Consider the following 14,110-nt stretch of genomic DNA (forward strand, 5'->3'; position numbering starts at 1 on the left):
CAGACAGGGCCGAGTCAGACTAGGCTCAGCCCGTGACGTCAGACAGGCCCAGCCGGTGACGTCAGACAGGGCCCAGTCAGACTAGGCTCAGCCCGTGACGTCAGACAGGGACAAATCAGACTGTGCTCGGCCAGTGACGTCAGACAGGGCCCAGTCAGACTAGACTCAGCCCGTGACGTCAGACAAGGCCCAGCCGTTGACGTCAGACAGGGCCCAGTCAGACTAGGCTCAGCCCGTGACTTCAGACAGGGCCAAATCAGACTGTGCTCGGCCAATGACGTCAGACAGGGCACAGTCAGACTGGGCGCAGCCAGTGACGTCAGACCGGGCCAGCCAGCAGACACGCAGCCTGCCCAGGTGCGCCGCGCGCAGCCCCATTGCCATTCACTGCTGCGCGCCTGCACTCATCAGCATGCGCCGGGCACTGCAGCACAGGCTATTTTTAGCTTTCGGGTTCAGCGGAAAGGCACTATCCTGTTATGGATCTTTTGTTCCCTAATAGCTGGTGCTCAGTCACGTGTGTAAGTGCCACAGGCGGTCCATGTAAACACTGAGCTTGAACTGAGGGCAGGAAATTGAAAGGTGATTCCTAAGTGCGTCAGAAGCAAATACTCGTTTGGTGTCTCTGCGCCGCACTACTGAAAGAAGATACGACACGTGAATGATTTCAGAGGCAGTGCACTACTGAGTGTTCAGCACAGATCTGGCTGCAAAATAATGAAAGTCTCAGTTTACATTCCTTGCAGGTGCGCTCAGACTCTAAGCCCTCCAAGGTCGCTCAAATGAGGATCACTGAGTAACATTAACTGCAAATGCAAAATATGTTCAAATTATTACAAAAATACGAATTATGAAAACGTTCAAAGTAACCCCACTTTACATCCTACGACGGAGCCGGTCCCTCTCCAAAAGGGGTTGGAACAAGTTCTCTACCCAAAGAAGATTTTAGAAAAAAATGATCTGAATAGTGCATTTTGCAACTCAACTTTATTAGCTAAAATTCCATAAGGTTTTTATGCGAGAAATACTTAAAAACGTAACGCTCTGCCATCGTACTTACAAGTAGTAGTTCTACAAAATCCAAATTTGTGTATGGCTCTCAAATGAAACAGTGTGCTACATTAAAAAAAACCTGGATGCTTAGAAGCTAAACATTTGTTTTATGGATGAAGCCGTGCCTCTTTGATACATGGTGACCCTGTGAAATAATGCCCATGCTAAATCATCTGCCAGGAGAAATACCATCTGTGTCAAATTCTGTGCCAGGATATAAAACCATCATTGTCCCTGTGACAGTGGAATCCACCAAACATTTTGTGCTGCTCATAATTTGATGCTAAATATACCAGGCTGACAGGGATGCCAGCGCTCGCTCCAGATGAGCTGCTCGGGGTGCCACGGCTGCTGTTCAGGGTGCTAGGTCCTTCAAACTTTTTAATGTTGCACCTCCTCCCCCAGTGAAAAAAATAATGCCCATGGGCCCCCTCCAAATTTATCACAATTTTTCTATTAAATTGGCAGTGTTTAAATATGTCAAACCTTATTTATACATTGCATTTAAGTTCTGTTACCGTTTTATAAATGCAATCAAATCCATGACGCTAAACATACTGTACTGGCCAGGCAGGCCTTACTAAAATGTGAAAGTATCCACAGTGTGATTATTAGAAGAGGGGTGGGGGTTTTAAAGAGTATTTGGAGTCCCTTCCCTTTTGACACATACTCCCAGCTTGGATATAAATAACAAAATATGTTAGTGGTGGACCATTACCAAGTGGTTTACTGGTGCTCAGTTTATTCATCCTAAAACAAAGTCGTGTTATTAGCGTAAATGCTTCTTTTGGCTAGTGCATAGCACCCCCCTGTGTGCACTTGAGGCCCCCCAGTTTGAAGACCCTTGCGGTACAGGTTATAGTCTAACACGTTATTATCTGCTGGGTCGCGTGCACTTCTGCAAAGCTAGTGGTTACACTGTTGTTGTCTGAAAAGCAATAATTGTCACGGAAGCCTATACGTTGTCAATGCATGTGAAACAACACGCAATGCCAGAATGCCGTCAGTCATACCACAATCATATTCGTCATTCACAGGAATCTTCCAAAAATCCTGCCTTATTAATATTCATGAGGAAGGATGCATTCCTTAATAGTTAAAAGTGGCAGTTAATATAGTGATGGACACAAGCGATGAGCAGGAGACCTCGACCTCTACGTTTGCAAACGGCAAATTTTGCGTCCTCTGGCCCTCAAGGGGTCAGCGGCTGCGATATCTAAACAAAGATTATCCCATTGTGACAAGAACATTGAGATTAGTGGTCAATGCGACTACTGTTTGCCCCATCAAACGTTCACAGTTGCCATTCACAATGTTTATGAACTGACAAAAGCAGTCAGTAAGCTTTCATTACAGCCACAAACCTATGACAATTTTCCTTCCAGATTCCTAGGAAAGGTGGAACCTTGCCTTGACTCCTCTTTTCCTTGTAAATTGCAGAGAAAACCAATGCTGATATTGCAACTCACAAAGACATTTGCAATTTGTACTATCACTTTAATGCATGCCTTTATATCATCCTTGCAACCAGACTTTACATGGGTGAAATTTATTTGAGACTAAAGACTTCACATTGACCTTTATGTAAATCACCACTGGTTTTCCAGAATGCACAATTGTTTAGTATGCAAAGCACCGTTGCACCCCAGTAATGCACATTGCGGCACCATTGCATGGTATTAACGGTACCGCTGTCGTACCAGAAACCAAACTGTCCTAAAATGCAAAGCTCCATTTTGCTCCAAGCAACATTGCCAGTATGCTACGAGCCACAAAATCCATGCTGTCCTCTCCCGACACTCCTACTCACAGCCCAGGGCTACAGTGTGCATCAGGGCTGCGGCTGCTTCCACATGGATCAGCAGTGGTCTTGCACCAACTCCATCGCTGAATGGCAAATGCTCAGTATGCCACTGTGGAAGTAGAGGGCAGCCCCTACTTTTGTCTTCCACTGCTGTGCTTCTAATTTTGCTCGTATCTCATCCAGGCTCCTTCTCAGATCACTAAAGGCGGAAACCTTTGACACGCATGTGCATGTCGATGTGCTGTAGAAACGTTTCACAGATCATACCACTTTCTGGGTTGCAAAACAAGGTACGTTTAATGCCTTCTGCAATTAGTGAGCAGGTGGGCCAATCTGCAGTGGCACAGGCAGTTGGGTATGGCTAGAGTGTGTCTGGTTTGGACGATAATAACGGGAGCCCACCCAACCGCTAACTTGAAGCCCACCTGACTGGCCAGTACAATTGCTCTGCTTAAGGCTGAGTTCTTCACCAGCTGATCATAGTGACTACTGATGCAGACTTTGTACCACCAAGGTTTTTTTACAATGCATTTTTGTGCTTAGGATTTTGAGCTCCATATAACTGAGTGATAGATTTTTGGTCACAATACCTAACCTAAATGGAGTGCTTCTTAAATAGTCGCAAACACTCTTCCTGATGAAGACCCTATTAAATAACCCCCAAGGGTTGAAACTTCGACAATATCAAGATTTTGGACTGCCTTTTTTCAAAGTAATGTTTATTTTCTCAAACTAACATTTTAAATTGTATTTTGACCTGGCAGCCAAAACTAGATTTATTTCTTTTTACTTTGTCATATTTCTGTCACTGAATTACACTTCACTTGAGCACTGCACTCGCATCCTTACTTAGCACATTGGCACCTAATGTGCTTATATTGATACTCAATTTTCTGTCTTCATAAATATCTTACTCTGCTTAATGTGGGCTGCTTGTTGCATTTTCCTCATATATGAGGATGTTATAATGATTTGTGATTAAGGGCCTAATTATGAGTTTGGCGGACGGGAACACACGCCTGCCAAACTCCAGACGGGGTGGCTGACGCCATAGTGATGGCCACTCCGCCAGACCTATTAGGAGTTTCCTGCTAGGCAGACGGGCAAAAACCAAGGTTTCCACCCATCAGCCTAGCGGGAAACTGGTGGTAGCATTGTCTCCGGCTTGAAAGCGAGCTGATGGCACTGCTGTTGCCTGCAGGGTGCACCAACACCATCGCAATGTTCACTGTCTGAACATTGCAATGGTGCTGGGCAGGGGGACCCCTGCGCTGCCCATGCCATGTGCATGGACCCCCTGCACCTGTTCTCCGCCAGGCTTTTCGTGGTGGTAAAATCGCCATGAAAAGGCTGGCAGAGAACGAGGTCATAATCAGCAGGGGAGATGCAGAACCCTGGTGGTCTGACTGCCAGGGTCTAAATGTAGCAGTCGGACTGCTACAGCAGCGGCAGCCCTGACCGCCACCGCGAGGCTGGTAGTCTCAAGACCGCTAGCTTCATAATGAGGCCCTAAGTCATCAGGAAGTTTTAAATGATTGACTTCCCAAAAATGTTATGGTTTATGAATTCATCAGACAAAACCACTCTGCCTATATACAAATTCTTTACCATGGTTTCTAGGAATATTGGGTTGCCTCATATTACCTTATCAGAATGGCTAATACCGCCATGGCCCTAGGCTACCTCAAAGTGTTCGACCAAATGCCACATCTACTGCACACAATCTGTGTGCCCCAAGTTCCTCCCATTATGTCCATTTGTTCCAAGGTCCTTAAACTTTATTCATGTGCTCCAAGCAGCCCCAAGCCCTTTTCCCAGTCCTGCTTGGCTATTAAGCCTAAAGTTGCTCTTCTTGACAGGGGTACCTCCCAGGCCTAACATATGGCCCTCAATATGAATGGACAGGGAATGGAGCCAGGTTTTAGCTAGTCACAGAGTTACTAATGCCAGAGGAAACATCTGTGGCAAATTCAACTCATTACAAGTTGGATCCTGAGGCACTATGAAGAAATGAGACATTACCAGCAGAAATCTCCAGGTGAAAGTACAAGGACAAATGAGGAAGTACTGGGTAACCACACGTGCAATTTTAGAATCCCCCACTAATTTCTCAATTTCCATCCACTTACACCTGGACATTTTGGCTGTTTACAACAGCGGAAATCTCCGAGTGGTATTCCGCTGGAGCTCATGATTCTGCAGGGTCCTGTAACTGCTGTTACAAGACCCCCTGGAATTAATGGGCCACTCATAATGATGGCTCAGTTGGCCTCCTGAGGACAGCAGACTTTTGCATCTAAATAATTTTGTGCCAAGGTATACTCTATTTTTGCAGTGGAAAACCCTAGCATATTTTTTTACGAGGCTGCCCGTACACAGGGGAAATCCATTCCAGCCTGTCTCGCTCTTTTCTCCCTGACTGTTTGCACGTTTTGAGAGTCAAAGATTTGAAGGGTCCAATTTACAAAAAAAATGGTAAAGGGAATATTCACAAAGGGAAACTTACATCTGAGTGAAATAAACATACGTAGGTTTACTCTTATACCTTTGAGTAACTTTATTACTTTTGACTATTCACCATTTAGGAGTGCAAATGCACTCAAAAGTGTGGCTTACGTATCTCCAACCTCTAAATTCAGGGCTGGAGCCTAATCTGCAAGTGTAAAAGTCTGACTTTTTACATGAGGCAGAGGTCTCCCCACCCCCCCCATATTAATGTATAGAGAAACGTTTAATAGTTTATTAAACTTAATAAATTAGAAAAAAAAATTCTGTTAAATATTGATGTAAATTAATTTAGCTATTTATTCGATATCTAGAACAAAGTAAAAAGTTCCATCATTATTAACATAATTTTTAATTAAATATTTTATTTCTGTTTTATTAAATTAAATGAACTTAAAATGATTTTTCTTAACATCTATCAAAAAAATTCCAACTAAAATATAAAATATATGTGTTTAATATGTAATAAAATTATTTAAAGTTATGTACATAGAATACATTTAAAATAATGAAATTATTTCTAAAACAGTTATGTACTTGATTGCATTTCATAATTTTAACTTTAAGTTAAATGTATTTCTGTTTTTAAAATGTCAAAACTAGGTACTTTTTTGTACCATTATTTCCTTTTGGCTTTTATTTTAAGTCCCTGCCTCAATTATTTTCTCTAATTGCAATACCAGTGATTGCCCATATGTAATGCTAGACTTTCTCCAGGTCAGAGCCGGAGTACATTTACTGTTGTTTTGTGTCCTTTTTGGTTGTGATAGCTGTGGAAGTGCAGTTTGTGAATAGCAATGGGCCTACTCTTTTGTGAAAGGGCGCATGTCCCTCCCTAAACCGCTCCCTGACCTTTCCTTAGCCCCTCCTAACTCTTCCATAAACCCCCTCACATTTATTTGTGAATATTCCCCCTTTTCCAGCTACTTCCCCCTCGACCCTCTCACTTTTACTACTAAAATGTATACATTTGTGTGTGCTGAGATCTTCGCAGTCAGGGCGGAGATCTTCACGCATAAAAGAAAGGAGAGGCGAAGACGTAGACCTCCGTCTGTAGGTTAGCGAACAGTATTTTGTAGTATGCTAGAAGTTTTGTAGTACTTCTAAACACACTGCAAATGCAGTTTGTGAATAGGCTCCTCAATCTGATCTCATACTCATTTGAATTAGTACTGATTTACTACTTTTCAGAAATTACAGTCATTACTAATAGTAGGTGAGAAGCTGCACCAGATGTAAGTTCCCAGGTGTGCTGTGTGGGATGTCACGTGATAGTCTTGGGGCTCCCATTTCCCAGATGTACATTGTACATAGGAAACATCTTGGCCTGATTGCTTATCTTTCCCTCTCCTTCAATTCCCACTTTGACCCTAAATGGAGGGTTACTCCATTCTTGTGCTGGAGCAAAACTCTGGCCATTTCCAGAGTAGGAACAGGTTGGACTGGAGTTTGTGAAAGTCCACATATTTGCAAGTTTACGAGCAGTAACCAGCTTTGAAGGCAAACCAAGGTCCTGAGCCGCCCAATCCTCAGACTTTGAATTTTTAATTGTGCACATTTGTGGCGGAGAAATATGCAGTAATATTACATTTTACACTCCCCGGTGTCCATCTACGAATGCCTGAAAGGAGTACATGGAGACGTTTTGGGATGTAACAAATATAAATGGCAAAAAAATGGTTTTGTACATACGACCCTGATCGGTTTAAATGTTCTTTGGCACCTAAATGAGGACTGTTCTATTTTTACCTTTCCTGTACCTTTGTATTCATTTTTAGGACGGCCACATATATCTAGCTCGATCAGTGTCTATTTAAAAAATAAAATAATAATTATACAAATTACTAATTGAGACCTGTTCACGAGGCGCTCCATGCAGCCCCCCAAAACGCACAATTTAAAATAAAAGCGAGCAGGACGCCGGCTCCCAGGAGAGGAAACGAGGCGCTGTGTGGCCGAGGGGCGCGCCCTGACGCGAGGAGGCACTGGTTTGCTTTCATCATCTCTGAAAGGACAACGTGCCTCGCGCTTGGACGCCAGCCCGCCGAGAGGGCTCTCTATGGACCCGAGGAAAAGATGAAAGCCCTGCTGGGCCCTTCCCGTGCCTGACACCACTTACGCAGCCATCACTGAGGAAACTATTCAGCGGCTTCGCCTCTCTTCCGCGGTACCCCACGCCCCTCACAAGAGCTCAAGGCCTGGAGCGTGAGGACTCCCGCGAGCCGAGACAGACATTCTGTTTACAAACCTGCTGTTGTGGCACCGCTCAGACCGCGGCGCCTTCCAGTATTATTATTTTGTTATGTACTTGTTTGGTTTTCTTTAAAATTGCATGCAGGGGCGTCATCCCCAGCCACCAGCTGCAAACCTTTTTCTACAAAACGATAATACCCTGTTTATTATCATTTTTGTAGAAAAAGGGCCGGGCATTTTTGATGACAGCCACGGAGGGAGTGCGCATGTATGTTTGGCCGGCCATCTCGGGCTGGCCAAACACACATGCGCAGTAGGCTCTCTCTAGCCCGGCACTGTGTTGCCCGGGTGCTCTCAGCCAATCCTCACGCTGCTCTGAGCATCATCTGATTGGCCGTTGGATAGGCTCGGAGCCTGTGCCTGCACTGCAAGATGGAGGAGCGGGCGGTGTGGCGAGAAGCAGAGTGGAGGTAGGTTTACTTTTATTTTATTTTTTTAAGTTTGTTAAAATTCCTCAAACAACACCCCCCCGCAACCCCAGAGAGCTGCAACTGTCTATCGCCCTATTTAGGTCTTGCTCAATGCCACATTACGTCCATCCACTTTATAGCTGGCTGGCCAAGATATGGGGATGCTTCTTGAAAGGAAGTTCTGTTGATCAGTGTACATGCTATAAAGATGTCTCATCAAACACACAGGGAGAGATAGGGGAGGGGAGGGTCCGCATATCGCCTCCCTGAGACACGCATCAACACAAAGAATATGGGGAACTTAGTGCACAGACGGGTCAGGCCTGTTCAACAGATCATCAAATTGCCTCGTGAGCCCCATTAGCGTAAAAAAATGATGTTAGTATGGCGCAAGGAGGCGCTAGGGCCTTGTAAATCTGGACCATTGTTCTTTAGTGCTGAAGGGAGAGAGAAAGTGATATTTATTCAAAGACTGAATAGCACAGTGGGTAACCAGGAAAACCGGGTTCAAATGGCAAATTTCTTACTTAACCAAATTGGGTCATACTATGCAAATCAATTAACTTTACTGTCTCTCATTTTATTTTAGTGTCAAATCTTGGACCATTTGTGAGAAATACAGTTCGGGGTGTGTGGTATAAAAACATCACTCACGTATGGCATAATGGATAGCAATGTGGCTTTGCCTGAAACAACAACATTGGCAATACATGCAGTGCAGGTGACCATCTCTGGGTTCACTTATGGTACTATTGTCAGAGCATTGGAAATGGGGATACGTTTATGTGTAAAAGCTACTGCTATTTATAACTATCAATGCAACAATATGACCTAATGAGTGGAAGTGAAACAAATACTTTCAAATACCCATTTTAATCTGAAAGAAAATGTATCCTGTTTTACAAGGCGCTTATCACATAATTTCTATGTTGAATCTTTTGCTGGCTCTGGTCATACTTTTAGTCTTGCAGCCAATCCAGACCCCTGGCTCGACTCAGGCTCGGGTCTTCCTCAGAACGTCCTGGCCTGACTACATCTAACTAGGGCTGCACAGTACTTTAAATATGTAGATACAGACAGTTCTCAATTTGTGAGAAAAAAGGGGGTTCAAAGTCTTTGGTAGGAGCCTATTGCCGGTGTTGCTGAATGCAAGGGCTGCCCAGTACTAAGGCTCACTAGTCTTGATTCCACTACGTGTCTCTTTTTTAAAGTTCCTTATTTAATAGTTTTCAAAGAGCTACAAATGCAAGCAAACTCCAAAACCATTTAGCCTCTTGGCTTGGGTACACCCCAGAACAACAGACAAGGACTGTTCTAAATAAATAAATAAAAATTATAAGGCAGGGGTTGGGGGGGTCATACCATGACAAACAATAGAAGGGCTAAGATCCACTCAGTGTGTTAGGGTGGCATGGTTTAAATGGTTCAAGCAATGTGAGATCAAACAACAAGGACCAGTATAAGGAGGGAATGAGAGGGAGATCTAGAAATGGGGTAAAGCGGGGAGGAAGGGGAGGTGGACTTATCCAGTGTCCCGGCCCCTGATGCAGAGCCTTGAGGAGGGTATTTCCTTTACTGTAGACCCAGGCATCTACACAGAGCAGGATAGAAAGGTAGGGTCAGCCCAGGTGAGAGGATCATGGAGACGCTTCAGCCAGGACACAGGCATAGCAAATGGATCATACAGGAGGGGGGGGCTGGATAGGAGGGGGTGGGGAGAAGAAGGGGAGGAAGCCACAAGTGCCACTATTGGATCTCCGGCAGAGGGTGCGGCTACCGGGTGCAAGCCCCCAGGCAGTGGGGTCGGCATCCTAAAATGGCGACCACATCTGGGAGTAGATCTCTGATTTGTCCTGCACTCTATACTACCAATTCGTAAGAGGCTTTTCTGTGCATTTCAGTTATCCATTCATCATAGTTGGGGAGTTGGGGTGATCTCCATTGACTAAGGATAAAGATCTCTGCCACGGTGAGCGCTGTGGCTAGTAAGCATGTCTCGTGGGTGGTGAGGGTAGGGGAATCATCCATGTTGTGTAATATGATCAACTGTCGCAGAAAGGGCAGAGGCAAATGCAGGGTCTCATTAACAGGAGATTCCATCTCTCCAAAATGGCCGGATTAGGGAGAAGTCACTAATAATCTGGATTATGATACAGTCCTTTTTGGTTTCACCTCCAACATTTGATATGGTGAAGTAAGCCTGCTGAATAGAGTTTATGTGGGGTCCCATACCAGTTTTGTAATGTTTTAAAAAGACACAGTTTTATTTTCGATTGCTGGGATGGCAGCAGCTGTCTTCCGTTGTTTAAATTGAGCAGCTAGGAATCTGCTGTCTTTTTTCCCTTCATAATGCTGCACAAGCAGTTTATAGAGCATATAATCTACTGTGGATCTGTACAGGTGGCTGAGTTCCGTCTTTGCGGCTTTTAACTGCCGCCTGAAGGTTAGTGTGGGATGGCCTGTGTATACTTGTGATTTGAATTTAATATATGCCTCTAAAAGGGCCTGTCATTCCCTCCGCCATTTGTTAGCAAAACTGCATCACTCATAATCTGGCCACGAACAGCGGCTTTAGCTGCCATTCACAGGATTTGTGCGGCGGTTACAGATCCCCGGTTCTCCTCGTAGAACGTGGTTACATTGGTTTTTAGGAGGCGTTTACCATTAGGCCATTTGTAATGTGAGGTGTTAAGGCGCCAAGGTTTATGGATTGATTTTGCCCAGGCCCAGGCTGTATCAAGACCGACAGGCTTATGGTCGGAGAGGGATCCCTCTAATATCTCGCCACTCATCACTAGAGGTGCTAACTGCTGATTGGATAGAAAATAATCCAGATTTTATTGCATCCCATGGACGGGCGACATATATGAGAATTCCTTGGCAGACAGGTGAAGCAGACGGCAGACGTTAAGCAGTCATCCATGACATCTTGGAGAATTGTTCTGTCCACGTTATTAGCCACGTCAACTGGGCCAGTGCGGCCCAGTATGGCATCCAAGGCTAAGTTCCACTTGCCTCCCAGAATGACCCATGTGGGGGGGTCCATTTCCAAGAAAAGTCTGTTTAGTGTAAAAAAAAAACTATCTTTCAATCCAGCAGGGGCGTAGATAGAACCAACACTCAGGACCCCGTCTCCTATGCGTAATTTAGCCAGTGTATATCTGCCCTCATTATCAATCCAAGTCTGTAGCACCATATAAGGTATTGTCTTACATCGGAGGAGTGCCACTCCACATTTTCTAGGGTGCTTGGCAGGCGGGGGTTCAGTAGGGCCCAGGTAGGATATCTGCATCTGTGGATAACTGTGTCCACCCAATCTCGCGTCAGTTTGTCAGTCTCAAGGGTGGAGAGGTGTGTCTCCTGGAATAGGGCTTAAGCAGCGTTTTTGGAGGTCCGGTAGAAGAGGATCTTCTTCCTTTTCCCGTAGTGTATTAGGCCATGATCTTTCAGGGATATGAGCCATAGGACGGCATTCGCCACTGTGAGTAGGGCCAGAGCGCAGTCATGGGGAACTCAGGGGTGCGCTATATGTCCCTTAAGCAGTGGTAGCAAGTGGCCTGAGAAGGGTGTTTTATATTCAACAGGTATGGGGTAAGAGAAGAAGGTGGCTTGTATGTGATATGTGTTTAAAGGAAGACAGAGCCCAAGACATTAAAGTGGGATCAGCCCGCGGTGCTTGCGGCAGGTATGGAAACAAATAGGAAAGACAATAGGGGAGGGAGGGGAGACAGGGAAGGGAAACTGGTAGGGATGGGAGGGTGAGGTTGGGGGGGGCAGAAGTCAAATTAATGGATTACATGATCAAAAACAAGTGCTGCTTGGGGCACAGTATGTGGACCCGCGATTGTGTCGTGCGTACCCAAGATTTAGTTTGGAGGGTCCGATACCTCCATCGCTTACACCAAAGTCGCCAGTTGGGCAAAGGATATCGGGATGGCAAAATGAACAGGCGAGGTGGGTGGAGGCCAAGGAGGCAGTCTGAGGACGGGAATGATGTAACCACTGCCCACCTGAGGGTCTCCTATATAGTGAAACAAGAGGAGATGCTCTGCCAGGGGGTGATGCTCAATGGAGGGTGGGCCAAGGTCATACCTGGAGGGTCACATATGGTGGGGGGGAGTGGAGGGAGGGTAGGAGGAGATAGGGATGAAGGAAAAACATGAGCCGGTCATAGGCACAATACCGGAAAGGCATGGAGTGAGAGGGCTTATAGGGCTTTTTAGGACAGGCAAGTTATTGCCACAAGAACGTATCCCCGGTCTGTGGAGATCAGGGGTGGGGACCCCCACAGCACAGTGTTCAAGATACATAAGAAATATCAATAATTAAAATACAAAATGCAACACAGGGTAACAGAGCTACGATGGGACAATAAAAAAACTTTTAACCAAAGTAGAATATAGAACTGATCTCAGGATACACACATCAGCATCAGTCTATCCTGCGTCCACCTCTGCCGGGCGTGGTGTTGTGGTTTGTGGCAGGAGGAAGAGGGGCTCTCCAGAGAGGGTGAATCTTTATCCATGTTGACTTTGTCTAAATCCTCCAGGAAGCACTGCCAGTCCCTGGGTTCATTGAAAGTTTTTGAGTGTCCGGCTTCGGTGATCCACATTCTAGCTGGTTGAAGCAAGCTGTTTTTAATGTCCAGTTTTCATAGTTGCAGTCTCACTAGCAGGGAGCCTTTCCATTTTAGGCTGTTTTCCTTGGAAAAGACTGTGGTTATTTGGATTTTGCGAGAGTCCAAGTCATAGGGTCCGTGTCCATGTGCCACCAGCAGAATCTGCAGGGTATGCCCATGGCAAGGGAGGCAAATGATTATTGGACGAACCCTGGCCCATTCAGTAGATGATTGGTTGTGGATCTGGTGAGCTCGTTGAAATTCCACGGGCGGGTCGAAGGAGAGGCCTGTAAGGTGGGAAATCAGATCTCAAAATAATAATTTCATGACTCTCCCATCCATTTTCTCAGGGACACAGTAAAAATGAATTTTGTCCCATCAGGCCCTGTCCTCTAAGTCCACAACTTTGTTGCGGAGGTGCCATATACTGGCGTTCCAGAAGTCGAAGTGTCCTTCTCATCTCTGGTTTCTCCATTTTTCATTGTTTTCCTCTTTTACTTTTTCTAATTCTTTCTCCTTTCTTTGTGTTCCTTTCTCTACTTCTGGGTTAAAAGCTGCTGGTGGAAATAAAAGTGCCTGTCCCCAAAAATGAGCGCAAGTGCCCACCACTTGCACAAATTAAGCACAATAGATATTAAAATGTATTTGCCCAGGATGAGGTTGAGTGTGAGGGGCTTATGCTTGGAGAGGACTGGAGTTCTCACCCCATTCCAGATCATCATTTAACACCAGTTATGAAAAGCATGTGGTGTAGCAGCCACTTGAAGGCTCCACGAGAGGTAAACACTGTGTTGGAGACGTAGATAGAAGAAGAACATCTACAACAGTGAGGGGTTCTGGGAGTCAGGACCCAGTGGTGAATGTTGTGGGCTGGAATATTTCTAGGTTTGCCCCTACTCGAAGGTCTCAGAACACATTAATGAATTGTTCCTTTCTCTATGAAAGAGGGCTTAGACGGCGGCACAAAGTTGGCCGTGAAGTCTGGGAAGAGCATCCCCCATTTGATTTGATTACCCCAGGGGCCTCCAAGTTTTGCCCAGGATGGCTGGATCCATGTTAGAATTTCAGGATAACAACTGACCAGATAAATGAGTTCCCTTTAAATTCGTTATGAATTTATTCTATGTGGCTGTGTCCATAATTGCTGCTTCCTGCTCCTTGGTCAGTCTCAATGATCCTGGGAAAAGATAGTTTAAAGTTTATTATAGTTCTAAATCCATAAATCGAAAACTGCAACAGGACTAAATTGAAGTTGTCATGTCAAAGGACTTGCATGAATGGCTGTTGTCCTCTCTTCATGACATTCCAAAAACTTCATAAGGTTTTCTAGAAAAACGGAGACAAATACTCAACCAGGCCAGCCTCCAGATCAGCTATCATTCTTGCAGCACAGCGTGCACAGCAGGAACACTGCTGTGCATGCAGCAGAGGGAACTACTGTGCGCTAGATTTAGCAAGAGTCACGCG

The 14,110-nt window shown here is 45.2% G+C and overlaps 1 protein-coding gene across 2 annotated transcripts in view; it reads left to right on the forward strand.

Annotated features, from left to right (window-relative positions):
- Window positions 1-14,110, forward strand: part of PITPNM3 (PITPNM family member 3) — a 1,929,018-nt gene that overhangs the window by 209,328 nt on the left and 1,705,580 nt on the right. Inside the window, exon 1 of one of the 2 annotated variants that reach the window (XM_069226995.1) lies at window positions 7,447-8,025. The exons of the other annotated variant lie outside the window; for it this stretch is intronic. The gene's annotated coding sequence lies outside the window, so the exon portion shown is untranslated. Of the gene's footprint in view, window positions 1-7,446; window positions 8,026-14,110 lie in introns of those variants that run through there. 2 annotated transcript variants of the gene reach the window in all.

Source organism: Pleurodeles waltl, chromosome 3_2 (genome assembly GCF_031143425.1).
Source record: "Pleurodeles waltl isolate 20211129_DDA chromosome 3_2, aPleWal1.hap1.20221129, whole genome shotgun sequence".
Taxonomy (NCBI): domain Eukaryota; kingdom Metazoa; phylum Chordata; class Amphibia; order Caudata; family Salamandridae; genus Pleurodeles; species Pleurodeles waltl.